This window comes from Lytechinus pictus, chromosome 2 (genome assembly GCF_037042905.1).
Source record: "Lytechinus pictus isolate F3 Inbred chromosome 2, Lp3.0, whole genome shotgun sequence".
NCBI lineage: Eukaryota > Metazoa > Echinodermata > Echinoidea > Temnopleuroida > Toxopneustidae > Lytechinus > Lytechinus pictus.
Window position 1 is genome coordinate 34,167,205 of NC_087246.1, and position 16,598 is coordinate 34,183,802.

A 16,598-nucleotide genomic window follows, 5' to 3' on the forward strand; every position below is an offset into this window, starting at 1 on the left:
ATTATAATCAATAACTAAGACTTTAGAAGAAAAGGGAAACGGAGAAATGAGTATTTATATAAAAAATATAAGGATTAAACAGTCGAGATTCGTGCAATGAAAACTCATTTGCTCACTAGTTAGAGGTGAGTTGAGCATAAAAAATGGGATCATGATTATCGGGAAAAGCGGTTCCTTATGAAATCCTATAGGATTATAGAATCCTAGTATAGGCCTAATATAAACTTCTGAAAATGCGGAAATGGAACTATGATGCAAACGGTGAAACTGAAAAGGAAAATATTAAAGGAAATTTTTGAATAATAGTTGATATTGTATTGAGAGATGATGCAACATTCAACATTTGGAGCAAAATTCAACTTTGACATTTTAAATTATTAGACTGTTGCGTCAATTAATGTATGTGATTGGAATTATGCTAAAAAAAAAAAAAAAAAATTGTTAGGATATGTGGGAAATACCGCTGTCGTTACAAGGCTAGAGTGTTTCATTGTAACGGAAAAAAATTGATCAGTGTCATCAGTAACTTGTCGTAAAATAAACTTCAAGAATATGTTTATACACCTATATTTATTTTTACAAATTATCCCCCGCTTCCACAATGATGCCATGTGACCCCCCGCCAGTGTATTTAAGGAACGTTTTTATTGGTTTATATCAAAGTTGTTACTATATTTAAAAGTCATTTGAATGATTTAATTCATGCCTTGGATTTATTATAACCATATTCTTATGATAGCGGATAAAACCTTTGCAACAAGCTAAAAGTAAGGATTTGTTCATTATTTTGTTACGGCCAAATTCTTGTAGGAAAGGCGACCGCGTTAGAAATTTTGCGTTTTTTTAAATGCAAAAGTAGGCCGACTCCACTGCTACCATCCTGCCTGTGCCGCTGTGGGGAAATTACAGGTAGGACTATGGTATGCCAATGCTGTATTGAGCACACACTTTAAAAAAATCATTAAAATATCACTTTTGTGACCAAAATTATTAATTTCCATACAGTTGCAATTTAATTTTCATTAGTAACTTAGAATAATTTTTGTATTGACCAGAGCGCTCAAAAACTTGAATTTTGGGCATATTTTTGTGTACGCCCTCTATTGGTGGAAAGTAATATGGCAACAAAATTTACATTTTTCAAGCTCTATTTTTAATCAAGAAAAAAATAATTTAAAGAATCAAATTTGCTTAAGAGCCAAGTTATATACTGTAAAGCTGTAATGGAAACTGACAGTGCAAAAAAATCAAGCATTTGTCCAAAAGAAAAAGAGAAAATAAGCCAAACATTGTCAACCTTATGGACACTATTGGCTTCCCATAATTTTAGCACAGAGTTAGACCATGGTCTAAGTTAAACCTGACTCAGGCGCGTAGCCAGGGGGGGGGGGCGGTCGCCCCCCCAAAAAAAATGCTCCCAAAAAGAAAAAAAAAGAAGGGGAAAAGGAAAAAAAAAGAAAAAGCGAAAGGAGAAAAGGGAAGAAAAGTAAAGCTTCGTTGTTTTTTTCCTCTTTTTTTGTCAAGAGAATAAAAACCTGAACGAGACGTTCTTTTCTCTTTACAAAAAAACTTTCTTCCGCGCTCCGCGCAGGAAAAATATCAAAATTGCTATTCCCTTTTGTTTCCCACACCTTTTTTTCTACTCCGTTTTCCCCTTCCCGGCTGGGGGAATTGTATATTCTTGCCAGAAATTATAAAGTACATGGGCGAGTGTAAAGAGTATGCAAAGTATTTTTAATTGTTTTGCATTGACACAAAATTTCGGCTCATCTGTTCGGAGCGGGGAGACTTTTTCCGTCACTACCCGAATCCCCAAATGCTATTTCTACGCTTTTCAAGAAGTAATTTTTTGCAAAGTATCTGCTCAAAGGGGAGACGTTAAATTCATGCCGTGGTATATGCAAAAATAATTATGTACGATATTACACTTTATTCTGTATCGCTGTACATCCATTTCCTGTCTTGTTTTGCGCCATTGATTTGAAATTTTGAATATCACTGAAGTTTCTTGATCAAACAAAAGGAAGCGCTTAATATGAGCGAAATTACACAATGTTTTTTCTTCCAAAATAAATCACAGAGGTTTCCGTGATTCGCGAGCATGGGAAAGGAAAAGTCCCTTTTCTAACTTGCATCATTCCTTTCAAATTTTGAGCTCGTTTTTCTTCTTAATCGAGTTGTATATAATCTAAGAAATATCAAAATTAGAACAGGTTAAAGTTTCAGAGAAATTTCTATAATTCAGAGCTTCAACGCCATTCGCGGAAGGAATATAGGGCCTATTTTCTTCCTGCATATACCCGTTTTCTGTTTTGACTTGAGTTAACGAAATTTGATGTGGATAAAGTTTTCACAATCAAATCTGATGTGACCAAGATAGGCATAATTATGTATATGTATTATCACCATTGATTGTATTTAATTGTATATAATTGTATTGTTTGTTATCCAGGGCCTCATGGAAGATCAACTTTTGTTGAATGAGCTACCCTGGTGAAATATGAATAAATAAATAAATAAAAAAATAATAATTGTAACATTTCTGTTCTCTATTTTTATAAAACGTTTTAAGCTTCCGCGCTTCGCGCGGTAAGAGGAATTATTTCAAATTCTCCAATCTTTTCCAATTTTTGGGCGCTCATAATTTCTCTTTCGAAAACAATTTGTTTTTAATCACAGCAGGTCAATTGAATTCGAGTTGATAGGGTACTAGAGACGCAAGAGACGCCTTCAGTTTTCAACATTAACGCCTATCGGGAGCTCTGTAAGTGTTGGCACCGTAATATATAATAAGGTCTTTGGTTGGTACACTTCGCGTGCACTTACCGCCCCCTCAAAAATTCAATCCTGGCTACGCGGTTGACCTGACTTCAGAGTACGGGCCCATGTGGATAATTCTTTCACATTGGGTTTGGGTCTCATCTATCCAATGAAACTAAGAATTTTGACAGAATGTTACACTTGAGTGAGCACTGAGTTTTCTGTAAAGCTCGCAGAAATCGGTTTGGGCAGAAATGCTTATTTTCACGCTGTGTCAACAGGTCAAGGAAAACATATAGGCGAAAACAAACTGACTGTGCTGAACATTTTCTCATCATGTTTAGCCAATTGAAATAAACCAGATACATAACATTCTGTAACAACCTTGCCACCCAAATCAACATTTTAATCCTAGGTAAGCACAACCTTTACCTTTTTGTGCCAGCTGGATATGAGGACATAACTGAATGTAAACAAAAGTTTATTTCAGACCTCTCAGTCCAGCATTCTTTCACTACGTTTTTATACGGGGTTTACATTTCTTCTCCACACTTTTCCCAAGCTTGACAATGATTAAAAAACCTTAGCCAGTTTCATGTGAATCACAGCTCCGTGTAAAGCAGGGGCCGATTGCACGAAAGGGTCTTTCCAAGGACCGTCTTTCGTGTCGCCCATCTTTTATGATACGCCATGTGAAACGCATTTCAAATAAATTATCTGCAAATATATTTTAATTGTCCGTTAAAATAAACAAAATATTTCTTTATAAAATGATGTGATATCTCATGAAATCGTATAAAATTTGATTTAAAAGCAAGCTTACGAATTTTATTTGCTTATCATAAATTTCAGAAACACCCCGCTTATAGCGCATCATAAAAGATGGGCGACACGAAAGACGGTCCTTGGAAAGACCCTTTCGTGCAATCGGCCCCAAATCTATATACTTAGACATCATCACGATGGCCTCGGTGTCTCTGTGTGTGTGTGGGGGGGAGGGGGGCGCTATGGCGCTATATAAAATGTTTTGGGCAAGGAAACATGTTAAAAAGGTAAAAGATATCTTCTAATCAATAAAATCTTCATAGCTAAAGTCCATGATTGTGTTCTTCATTGCATGCTTAACGTCTTCTTTTATTTATATAACTATTTTCAAGTTTTGCGCATATCACTTTGCACGAACTTTTCAAAAGTAAGTGTGCTCACTCAAGCGGAAAGATTTTCGACAGGTATATCGTAATTTGCTTAAAGAGATCTGTACCAATGTTTAAATGTGGAAAAAGCTTCAGGATATTACAAAAATACAAATATATAATTTTACAGGATTATTTCTAAATGTAAACTTTTATTGTACGCATTTTATCAAAATTAATGCAAAATCTATATAACAAATTTACAATGACAGTTAAAAGTTACTGAAATTATCAAAGCTGATTGTCTGATATTAAATTTGTTATAGAAATGTTGCGTTAATTTTTGTAACTATCGTGCGTATAAAAAAAAAATAGGCTTAGAAAATAATAATCCTGTAAAATTATATATTTGTAACGAGTTCTATGAAACAGACCCCAGAATATATTTTTAATAAACAAGATGCGGATCTGACTAACAGTGGCGTATCCGGTTGGACCAGTGGAGGGTGGGGGGGGGGGGGGAGTATGATAGCAATATATTGAAAATTCAAAATTTGGGCGACCCCCTCCCACATTATACATGTATAATTAGTTACAATGCAGACGGTTCTTTCTGATTCACTGCATGCATTGCCTACTAAATGCGGAGTCCCTCAAGGAAGCATTTTAGGTCCCATTCTTGTTATGTCTTACATCATTGATATGTGTACTTGTATAACGAATCTAAATTAATTTTATATGCTGATGATAGTATCTTGCTATATTCAGATACAAATCCCAAGATAATTGATAAAAAACTTAGTACAGATTTGGCAAATTGCATCGAATGGATGTCTGACAATAAGCTTAGTTTACACGTTGGGAAAACGGAAAGCATTTTATTTTGTTCGAAACGAAAGTTAAGATATACGCACAATTTCAAGGTTTTATAAATATAATAATCAGGTAATTGATAGAAAAGATTCAGTAAAATATTTGGGAATTACTTTAACAAGTAACCTATCATGGACGGGTTTGGTAGACTCAATCGCCAAAAAGGCAAATACATGAAGTCTAGACGTATTTTATGCTTTGCTTTAATACAATGTCTATTTGACTATGCTAATGCGGCTTGGTACGGTAGTCTGGGTGTTACGGATAAGAAAAAGCTAAGAATAATTCAAAATAAAATTGTAAGATACATAAATGTTTTAGGACCAAGAGCACATGTCGGATGTAATGAACTTGAAAAGGCAGGGTTACTTCATGTAGATCACAGATCACAACAATTAGTATTACACCACGTGCATAAAATATTCTATTCGGATAAATTAGATCATTATATAGCAAATAATTTCACCCGTGTATCAAATATCCATAGGTACGATACTCGAAATAGTAATTTTAATTTTGTATTACCGAAACGTGGAGGACACATAGGGAACACTTTTTATTTTAATGGCATCCAATCTTGGAATGCTCTTCCTAATCAAGTAAAAGCTGTAAAATTTTTTTCTCAATTTAAGAGTGCATTAAAGAAGCACCTAAAACTGGAAGCTACTCGACAACAGTATTACCAGTAAAAATCACACATTTTGTACAGTTGGTTTCTAGTATTGTAAATAATGTAGGGTATGTTAAAATATATTCTTGTTTCATATATTATTGTTTGCTTCAGATGTTTGCAAATTATTTGACTGAAGGATATGTATTTTTTATACCATATTCCAGTACTTGTTGTAGTTTATACTTTTTGTTACAATATATTAATGTTTTATACTAACTTTATGGCCCCATCGGAAATAAGCCTTTCGGCTTTCATGGGCTATCCTGTCAAGGTATTCATCAATTTCATTGTAATCTCCTGTGATATTCTTGACGAATAAAATCAATCAATCAATCAATCAATCATAATCGTTTACATATACCATCTTTAAGCTAAGGTCTTTCACGATTATTTTTTTCCCGATGGCTTTACTGTAATATTTTTTTTGTGTGTGTGATAGACACTGAAATGAATTTAATATTCTAAAGCGAGCGACTGGAGCCGATGAGCAAATTTTTTGGAGGTGGAAGACAAAATGGTGTCCAAAAACTTCTTTCAAGTAGTATGTAATTATCACATGAAGGGATGTGTAGTGGCACATAACCGTGTATATACATGATAATACCATCTGTCACTTTTGGTGATGGTAGTTAAAGACCTATCACGATTTTTTTTCTTCTGATGGCTGTTGTAAAGGTTTTGCTATGATTTAAACTACTAGAATAAATATATCTTAATGTGAGCTAGCATATTTTCTGTAGCTGGAAGACAGACGGAAGACAGAATGGTGTCCAAAAAAGTCTTTCAAGTGGTGTGTAATTATGACATCAAGCGTTATGTATATATACTGCTATAGGGTCCATGCTACTATACAATCTATGAATTTTTGTGATAAGTAGATAACAGTTGAAGACCTATCACGATTTTTTAAAAGGCTATTTTAATGGTTTTGTTGTGAAACTACTGAAATACAGTTAATATCCTAATGCGAGAAAGCGAAGCGAGCGAGCAAAATTTCAGTTATCTTCACCATTTTTTCTGTATCATTTTTCTCGTTGTGTATAATTAATTATCTGGCTACTGTATATTGTAGTTCCGTACTCGACGTGTTTGACGTAGTTTGTAGCTGTACTTCTTTTTTTTCTAGAGCAGCGGCGTAAATATGGGGGGGGGGAGTCTTAGGGGCGCTTTACCCCGTTTATTTTCATGGCTAAGAGAGAAAGGTGAAGTATGATATTATTTTCAAAATATTGATATAAAAATCTATCACAAAATTGGATTTTTTGTAATAAAAATGTTGAAATATTTGCTCGCTTAACCTTTTTTTTAGAGAAATTTTGGCCGATGCGCCATATTTTGACCCTAAAACGTTGGACTCATTATACGTCACTGTTCTAGAATGTATTTTGTTGGCAGTTACTTAAAGGAAAAGGTCCACCCCAACAATTTTTTTTATTTGAATAAAAATAGAAAAAAATCCAACAAGTATAAGACTGAAAATTTTATCAAAATCGAATGTAAAACAAGAAAGTTATGACATTTTAAAGTTTTGCTTCTTTTCACAAAACAGTTACTTATGTACATCCTAGTCGGTATGAAAATGAGTAGTCTATTGACGTCATCCACTCACTATTTCTTTTGTATTTTCTTACATGAAATATGAAATATTCTAATTTTCTCCTCATTGTCAAGTGAAACAACGATTAATTCCTCCCTGAACATTTCTTCGTTTCATTTCATTTCGTTTATTCCATTCCAACATTAACAATTTGTTTTGTACATTTTGATATACAATTTAAGCAGGAAAACATAATAGAACATTTCTATGTACAATAATTATAATCAAAATTCACATATAAACAGGTTTGGAATGGAGGAGGCTGCTATAAGAAGCGGAGCTTGTAGGGTGCAACCTCCTATAGGGAAGTTATCATGTGAAGATCACTTTCCTCAAGATCGCAGCACATTGCATGTGAAGTTATAGCATTGTTTAATACTACAGTCAAGTTGGTCCTTATTCAGTTATTGTCAAATTGGTAAAAAAAACGAAATATTGTATAATTCAAACAATAAAAAAACAATAGAAATAATGAGTGAAGGACATCATTGACTGTCTCATTTGCATGTCACTGAATTGTGCATAGTCCAACTGTTTTGTGAAAAAAGCGAAACTTTAAAATGTCATAACTTTCATATAGTGATATTACATCCGATTTTGATGAAATTTTCAGCGTTATGCTAATTTGATTTTTTTCCTATTTATTCACATCAACATTTTTTCTGTGGTGGACTTGACTTTTAAGTCACTTCAGGGCCCCATCAGAAATAAGCCATTAGTGCGGCTATCCTGTCAAGGTATTTTAATATAAAGTTGTATTTGCATTTCTTATGGAATATCCGGCGAATTATAAATCAATCAATAATTTTTTTTATTAAGATGCGGGAAAAACTTACAAGACTTTTCTCTTTATCCATCATCTGTCGTGATCGACACGATGGTGACAAAATTTACCAGATACTGTCATAAAGCAGAGATTAACTGGAAATGGAATATTCCAATCCCGTGCATCAAGTTGGAACATCGCATTCGATGAGCTGGCAGAAGGAAAGTATACTGCTGCCCTCTATCGCTACTGTTGTGGGAGAGAATAGCTGCGCTCGCCGCACAATAGCCATGATAGCGGCGCCACGGCTCCGATGATGATCTTGTGTAGTCTCAACCAGGAGAATGGTTTTCACAGGCCAGTGATTGGCGGCCAGAATGGGTTGGTTTCAAACGATCAAGGCCACTCGACCGTTTTTTATACATCGCACTCGCTTCAACATGCATTTTCCTTGGATGAATAATACTTTATTCGACGAACTTGGGGAAAGTGCTCATGAATTTTGTTTGCAAGGCTTTTCTTGGTGACTGATAAAGCGTTTTCTGAGAGGTCGCGTTGGAACATCTGAAACAAGAGGGGTGAGACACCGACCAGTATCCCTCGGTGAGAGTGCGGTGACGTGATTAGGAAGCACCTGTATGTGAGTGTGTCGCCGAACCAGGGTGGGGGACATATGCGTATAAAATAAAACTTTAAGCGGGTAAGTCTCACCCCACCCATGTGTATCCATTTATGCATAACTCGATACTTAAGACATTATAGACTTACCACCTTCTCCGCCTATCATCGACACGAAAACTGATAGGATTTCATAGTACGAAAGCAGCACGATGGTGCACCCTAAAGCTACGGCATAGCATAGCTCGCTGCAACCGTCCTGGGATTCTTTACATCTATCTACCTAGCCGTCGCGGAGAAAGAAAAACAAAACCATTTTTTTATCGTCTTGCATATGATACAAGTTGTCAAGTGGATGTATCCAGCTGCAGTTGTTATAATTGATTTTAAGGTGCATAGGCTACCGTGACGCGTGATCATTGCCCACGATGGGATTTACGAGGAAAACGATGACCATGTGGTGGCTGCACACGACATTGATTTATATCATCATGAATATTACAGGTAAGAATTTCTACCTTTTGACATATTAACTTTTGAGGTGTGTTATTCAAGTAAAAAAATGACCTGCGCTCGTTATTATCCAATATTTTAAGATCTCATAATGAAACACTTGACTGGTGGAGATTTTACGAAACAAACATATTAAGATCTAAAATAAATCGATGATGGTGATGACTATGATGATGATGGTAATGATGATGATAATGACGATAATGATGGGAATAACGGAGGATCATGGTGGTGGTGATGATGATGTAATGATGATGACGATAACTGAGGATAATGGTGGTTCGGTGGTGGTGGTGGTGCTGATGATGATGATGGCGATGATGATGATGATGATAATGATGGTAATGGTTACAATTGTGTTTCCTCTATAAAAATTCCGTTTTGGGGGAATGATAATTCTTTGTATCATAAATTCAATTCGTTTAGTATACGAAAGTTGCATGTAACTACTGTACATGCCGCTGAAAATGGGGGCAAACCAGAAAAGTAAATATGGTGATTTCGGTGATAGTGATGATGTTGATAATGCAGCTGTTATCCCTCCTGTTGATGTTGGTGTTGATGGTGATGGTAATATTGATGAGGATGTTGTTGTTGATGATAATGGTGGTGGTGGTATAGTAAGGTAGCTTATCTGTGTCATCTACCATGCATGATTGTAACCGGTATCACCACGGAATCACATCCCTAGTTTCACACACCAATGTGTGCTTATATTAACAAGTACACTTGGATACAAAATGTATAAAACATAAGTATCTAGAATTTTAAAGTTTCTTGAATAATTTTTCGACATGGATTGAACGCCTTTCAAGCATTCATCAGCATCGTTGTTGTTATGATCATGCTGTTCACCACTGAAATGGATATGACTGAGAAACTCGGCATAATAATATCTATAAATCAATATTGCTGTCCTGCACATTGCCTAATGACCCCCCCCCCCCCGAAGTCACCGCCATAGATTTCAGTGAAGAGCTCTGCAAACATAGCAGCTGATTCCACGAGCCATGTTCCACTTTAATTAAAGGGTCAAATTATCAATAAAAACCGAGTTATGCGAAATAAGATTATAAAACGCAATTTATTGTACCTATTCGATATTCCGTTAATGGTTTGAATGATACAAATTATCCTTGGAGTATTAAACATTTAAAGCGATTTCATGTAATCTATTTTTTAAGTTTTCAAGCTTCTTGAAATTGCAATGCTCTTGATTTGAACTCAATATATTATTAAATGACATTGATACACAAAAATATGTCGTTTACATAATTTATGTTACAAAAATAGAAATAAGCAGTAAATTGCACAAAGTAAAATATTTATTTACAACAAATGGAATTTATCAGAAGGTAAAATACATATATATATATATATATATATATATATATATATATATATATATATATATATATATATATATATATATATATATCCACGGATATCGTTTCCAAGACCTCCATCGTACCTTTAATGGTCGGTGCAACTGTGATCAAGTCATTGAAGTGCACAAGATCAACTCATGAAAAAGAAAATAAACTTCTGCAAGATTCTTTGTAGTCAGAGCGTCGGTGCATTACGATCTCAACATCAATATACATTGTCTCTTTTAATCAAAAGGCCTTTCTTTCTGACCAACAATGGTCATGGAAACCCACAGAGGTCATTTTTAACCCTTCAATTGTTCTCTGAAAAACCACAATCACGTGATCTGTCACCTGACATCATTTTGGTCAGCACGATCATTCTCGAGGTATGTTTCGTGAGACTTAAATATTTAGTGGAGGTAAAAAAGCCTTTAATAAGCTATTTTGTTCCATATGATATTGTCAGCCATAGAATTCTAGCAATTCTTTTCAGTGAATGAGAGTTTTATAAAAGATAATCATTTTTTGTTTTTTCAACCTGAAGTTTGACGGGCCTGTTGGGCCTCTGCTTGGTGCAGCCACTGACGCTCAAACTAATAGGCTACAGGGATTGCGCCAGGGCATTTTGATTGAGGGGTGGATGGGGGGGGGGAGACGTTGAAATTAACATTTAAAAAAAATCTAATTTGATAAATGACTAATTGCTTATTTGACCCAATCTGCATTTTACTTAAAGTATTAATTCGATAACCTTGTTTTTTTGTTGTTTCTCTCTTCATATTACGATGAAGGTTAATTTATATAGAAGTATTGTAATTTAAATTTATTGCTATTTTGTGTTATTCCATGTAGGCACCAGCCAATGTCGAAAACCTCTCGACAGAATTTTCCATTATTTTAGGTGATCCCCAGGCATTGGCTGGTGCCCAATTTTACATTTCTTTTGTAATGTTTCTATTGCTGTCATGTTTTCTTGCCTGGAAATGGAATAAATAAATAAACTTTGACGTTGCACTGTTCAAAATTACGCGACCAAGATCTATCTTTTTTTTATACACTTCTTGACTTATCACCCACCCTTTTCACATTTCCTCCTCTTTTTCACTCCTTGATGAACGCTTGACAGATCCACGGTTTGTGTATATCTTTTGGCAATAGGCTATGTGCCCCCCCCCCCCCCCCCCTGCCCGTGGCGTCGCCCTCGGTCAAATAGGACTTAGAGTTTGATAGCTTGCGTAATGTAATTGATATCAAGTTAATGGAGGAGAATAAACAGTACAGTGGGCGAACGTTTAGTAAACCATTAATGTTTCCAAACACCATCCCGACGTCCAGTCATTGATCGCTGCCGTGTCGCTTCTTTTCATCTTCCCCTTCCGCGTGCTAAAAGCATGATGCTCTCTGGACGTGTGGAAACGTTTGCCAAAGTGTCAGGTTTATTTGACATGGCCATTTTTCCCCTACCATATTATCTTCATCCAGTCTTTCCGTTCGCAAAGAGATCTATATATAAATCACTTTAAAAGACAACGACAATAAATATCTTTTTTGTTTTTTCGCCATCCTAGCTCTCTTGGAAAATACAACTTTGATGTAACCCTCATCTGTCCTCTTCATCATCGATGTTGTTTGTCTATTTCTTCATTAATTATTGTCATTTCCAATCTTTCCAATCCTCCATCCACCTCATTTTTCATTTTCTTTGACCCTATAGCTACCCCCTCCCACAGTTCCAGTCTCTACTTTCCCTTCACTCACCTCTTCTCCTTTATCTTGTCGTCCTTCTTCCTTCTCTATACATGCTCACCAATCGATAATTCGTCAAGGATGATTAATGTTATGTACAGAGCAATGGCGTTTAACTTGTATGCGGTGTTGCATGTAACATGCCATGTCTATTTACTAACGATGCAATAAAAGTACTTCATAATGTTCAAGCCTATATCACTCTAAGAACTAAAACTAAAATGTAAAGTCAACACATTTATACAGTTCGAGGAGTGACCACCCGGAGTGACATTTTTTTCAAAATGCAACATTTTTATTTCATGTTAATTTCGTGTGGCGGGGAATAAAAACGTTATCATTGTCGTGTTAATTAATAATTCTCGCATGTCCCAAAGTATAATCTAACATGTTGAAAATGTTTCCATTCATTAATGGTGATTTTCGATTGAGTGTACATGTTGAGGCATCAACAATACAGCGTCAATTAAGGTGGTATGTAGAATAGTAGTATTGACAAGTCGACGTTACCATGGATTACAGAGTATTTTACATTCTTGTTCCAGTGTTTGTTGAACACCTGTCAAGACATCTACATGTGCTAATAACTTGCGTCTGTGCAACGCCTAATGTTAACTCATCCAACATAATACACAGTCAAACTTCACTTGCCCCATCAACGCAACACCATGGTGTGAGAGGATTACGATACTAAAAAAAGTGTGTATTTACCTCCATAAATTTACCGGAATATGATAATAAAAAAGAGAGATGCGGGATATTAAACATCCCAGCAGTATATATTTGGCTTAGGCACGTTATGGGTAAAACTGAACGTTTTGTGTGTAAATAATCTAATAGTAATACGACACTTGAACCTTATGAGTGTCATTTTGAACCAGCAGGCATGCGGGATCCATTTTACCTAATGTAAGATGTACTTGTATAACGAATCTAAATTAATTTTATATGCTGATGATAGTATCTTGCTATATTCAGATACAAATCCCAAGATAATTGATAAAAAACTTAGTACAGATTTGGCAAATTGCATCGAATGGATGTCTGACAATAAGCTTAGTTTACACGTTGGGAAAACGGAAAGCATTTTATTTTGTTCGAAACGAAAGTTAAGATATACGCACAATTTCAAGGTTTTATAAATATAATAATCAGGTAATTGATAGAAAAGATTCAGTAAAATATTTGGGAATTACTTTAACAAGTAACCTATCATGGACGGGTTTGGTAGACTCAATCGCCAAAAAGGCAAATACATGAAGTCTAGACGTATTTTATGCTTTGCTTTAATACAATGTCTATTTGACTATGCTAATGCGGCTTGGTACGGTAGTCTGGGTGTTACGGATAAGAAAAAGCTAAGAATAATTCAAAATAAAATTGTAAGATACATAAATGTTTTAGGACCAAGAGCACATGTCGGATGTAATGAACTTGAAAAGGCAGGGTTACTTCATGTAGATCACAGATCACAACAATTAGTATTACACCACGTGCATAAAATATTCTATTCGGATAAATTAGATCATTATATAGCAAATAATTTCACCCGTGTATCAAATATCCATAGGTACGATACTCGAAATAGTAATTTTAATTTTGTATTACCGAAACGTGGAGGACACATAGGGAACACTTTTTATTTTAATGGCATCCAATCTTGGAATGCTCTTCCTAATCAAGTAAAAGCTGTAAATTTTTTTTCTCAATTTAAGAGTGCATTAAAGAAGCACCTAAAACTGGAAGCTACTCGAGAACAGTATTACCAGTAAAAATCACACATTTTGTACAGTTGGTTTCTAGTATTGTAGATAATGTAGGGTATGTTAAAATATATTCTTGTTTCATATATTATTGTTTGCTTCAGATGTTTGCAAATTATTTGACTGAAGGATATGTATTTTTTATACCATATTCCAGTACTTGTTGTAGTTTATACTTTTTGTTCAATATATTAATGTTTTATACTAACTTTATGGCCCCATCGGAAATAAGCCTTTCGGCTTTCATGGGCTATCCTGTCAAGGTATTCATCAATTTCATTGTAATCTCCTGTGATATTCTTGACGAATAAAATCAATCAATCAATCAATCAATCATAATCGTTTACATATACCATCTTTAAGCTAAGGTCTTTCACGATTATTTTTTTCCCGATGGCTTTACTGTAATATTTTTTGTGTGTGTGTGATAGACACTGAAATGAATTTAATATTCTAAAGCGAGCGACTGGAGCCGATGAGCAAATTTTTTGGAGGTGGAAGACAAAATGGTGTCCAAAAACTTCTTTCAAGTAGTATGTAATTATCACATCAAGGGATGTGTAGTGGCACATAACCGTGTATATACATGATAATACCATCTGTCACTTTTGGTGATGGTAGTTAAAGACCTATCACGATTTTTTTTCTTCTGATGGCTGTTGTAAAGGTTTTGCTATGATTTAAACTACTAAAATAAATAATATCTTAATGTGAGCTAGCATATAACTGTGTACATAAAATTATATACTACTACCATAGTAGTAGCTAGGGTCCATGCTACTATACAATCTATTAATTTTTGTGATAAGTAGATTACAGTTGAAGACCTATCACGATTTTTTAAAAGGCTATTTTAATGGTTTTGTTGTGAAACTACTGAAATATAGTTAATATCCTAATGCGAGAAAGCGAAGCGAGCGAGCAAAATTTCAGTTCATTTTTTCAGTATTATTTTTCTCGTTGTGTATAATTAATTATCTGGCTACTGTATATTGTAGGTCCGTACTCGACGTGTTTGATGTAGTTTGTAGCTGTACTTCTTGTTTTTTCTAGAGCAGCGGCGTAAATATGGGGGGGGGGGGGAGTCTTAGGGGCGCTTTGCCCTGTTTATTTTCATGGCTAAGAGAGAAACGTGAAGTATGATATTATTTTTAAAATATTAATATCAAAATCTATCACAAAATTTGATTTTTTGTAATAAAAATGTTGAAATATTTGCTCGCTTGCTTCGCTCGCTTGCAACCTTTTTTTTAGAGAAATTCTGGCCGATGCGCCATATTTTGACCCTAAAACGTTGGGCTCATTACGTCACTGTTCTAGAATGTATTTTGTTGGCAGTTACTTAAAGGAAAAGTCCACCCCAACAATTTTTTTTATTTGAATAACAATAGAAAAAAATCCAAAAGGTATAACACTGAAAATTTTATCAAAATCGGATGTAAAACAAGAAAGTTATGACATTTTAAAGTTTTGCTTCTTTTCACAAAACAGTTACTTATGTACATCCTAGTCGGTATGAATATGAATGAGAAGACTAATGACGTCATCCACTCACTATTTCTTTTGTATTTTCTTACATGAAATATGAAATATTCTAATTTTCTCCTCATCTTCAAGTGAAACAACGATTAATTCCTCCCTGAACATTTCTTCGTTTCATTTCATTTCGTTTATTCCATTCCAACATTAACAATTTGTTTTGTAAATTTTGATATACAATTTAAAGCAGGAAAACATAATAGCAAATTTCTGTGTACAATAATTATAATCAAATTTCACATATAAACAGGTTTGGAATGGAAGAGGCTGCTATAAGAAGCGTATAGCTCTAGGGTGCAACCTCCTATAGGGAAGTTATCATGTGAAGATCACTTTCCTCAAGATTGCAGCACAATAGCATGTGAAGTTAGCATTGTTTAATATACTACAGTCAAGTTGGTCCTTATTCAGTTATTGTCAAATTGGTAAAAAACCGAAATATTGTATAATTCAAACAATAAAAAAAAACAATAGAAAAAATGAGTGAAGACATCATTGACTGTCTCATTTGCATGTCACTGAATTGTGCATAGTACTGTTTTGTGAAAAAAGCGAAACTTTAAAATGTCATAACTTTCATATTACATCCGATTTTGATGAAATTTTCAGCGTTATGCTAATTTGATTTTTTCCTATTTATTCACATCAACATTTTTTCTGGGGTGGACTTGACCTTTAAGTCACGTCAGGGCCCCATCGGAAATAAGCCATTAATGCGGCTATCCTGTCAAGGTATTTTAATATAAAGTTGTATTTGCATTTCTTACGGAATATCCAGCGAATTATAAATCAATCAATAACAAAAATATTAAGATGCGGGAAACACTTACTAGACTTTTCTTTTTATCCATCATCTGGCGTGATCGACACTATGGTGACAAAATTTACCAGAGACTGTCATAAAGCAGAGATTAACTGGAAATGGAATATTCCAATCCCGTGCATCAAGTTGGAACATCGCATTCGATGAGCTGGCAGAAGGAAAGTATACTGCTGCCCTCTATCGCTACTGTTGTGGGAGAGAATAGCTGCGCTCGCCGCACAATAGCCATGATAGCGGCGCCACGGCTCCGATGATGATCTTGTGTAGTCTCAACCAGGAGAATGGTTTTCACAGGCCAGTGATTGGCGGCCAGAATGGGTTGGTTTCAAACGATCAAGGCCACTCGACCGTTTTTTATACATCGCACTCGCTTCAACATGCATTTTCCTTGGATGAATAATACTTTATTCGACGAACTTGGGGA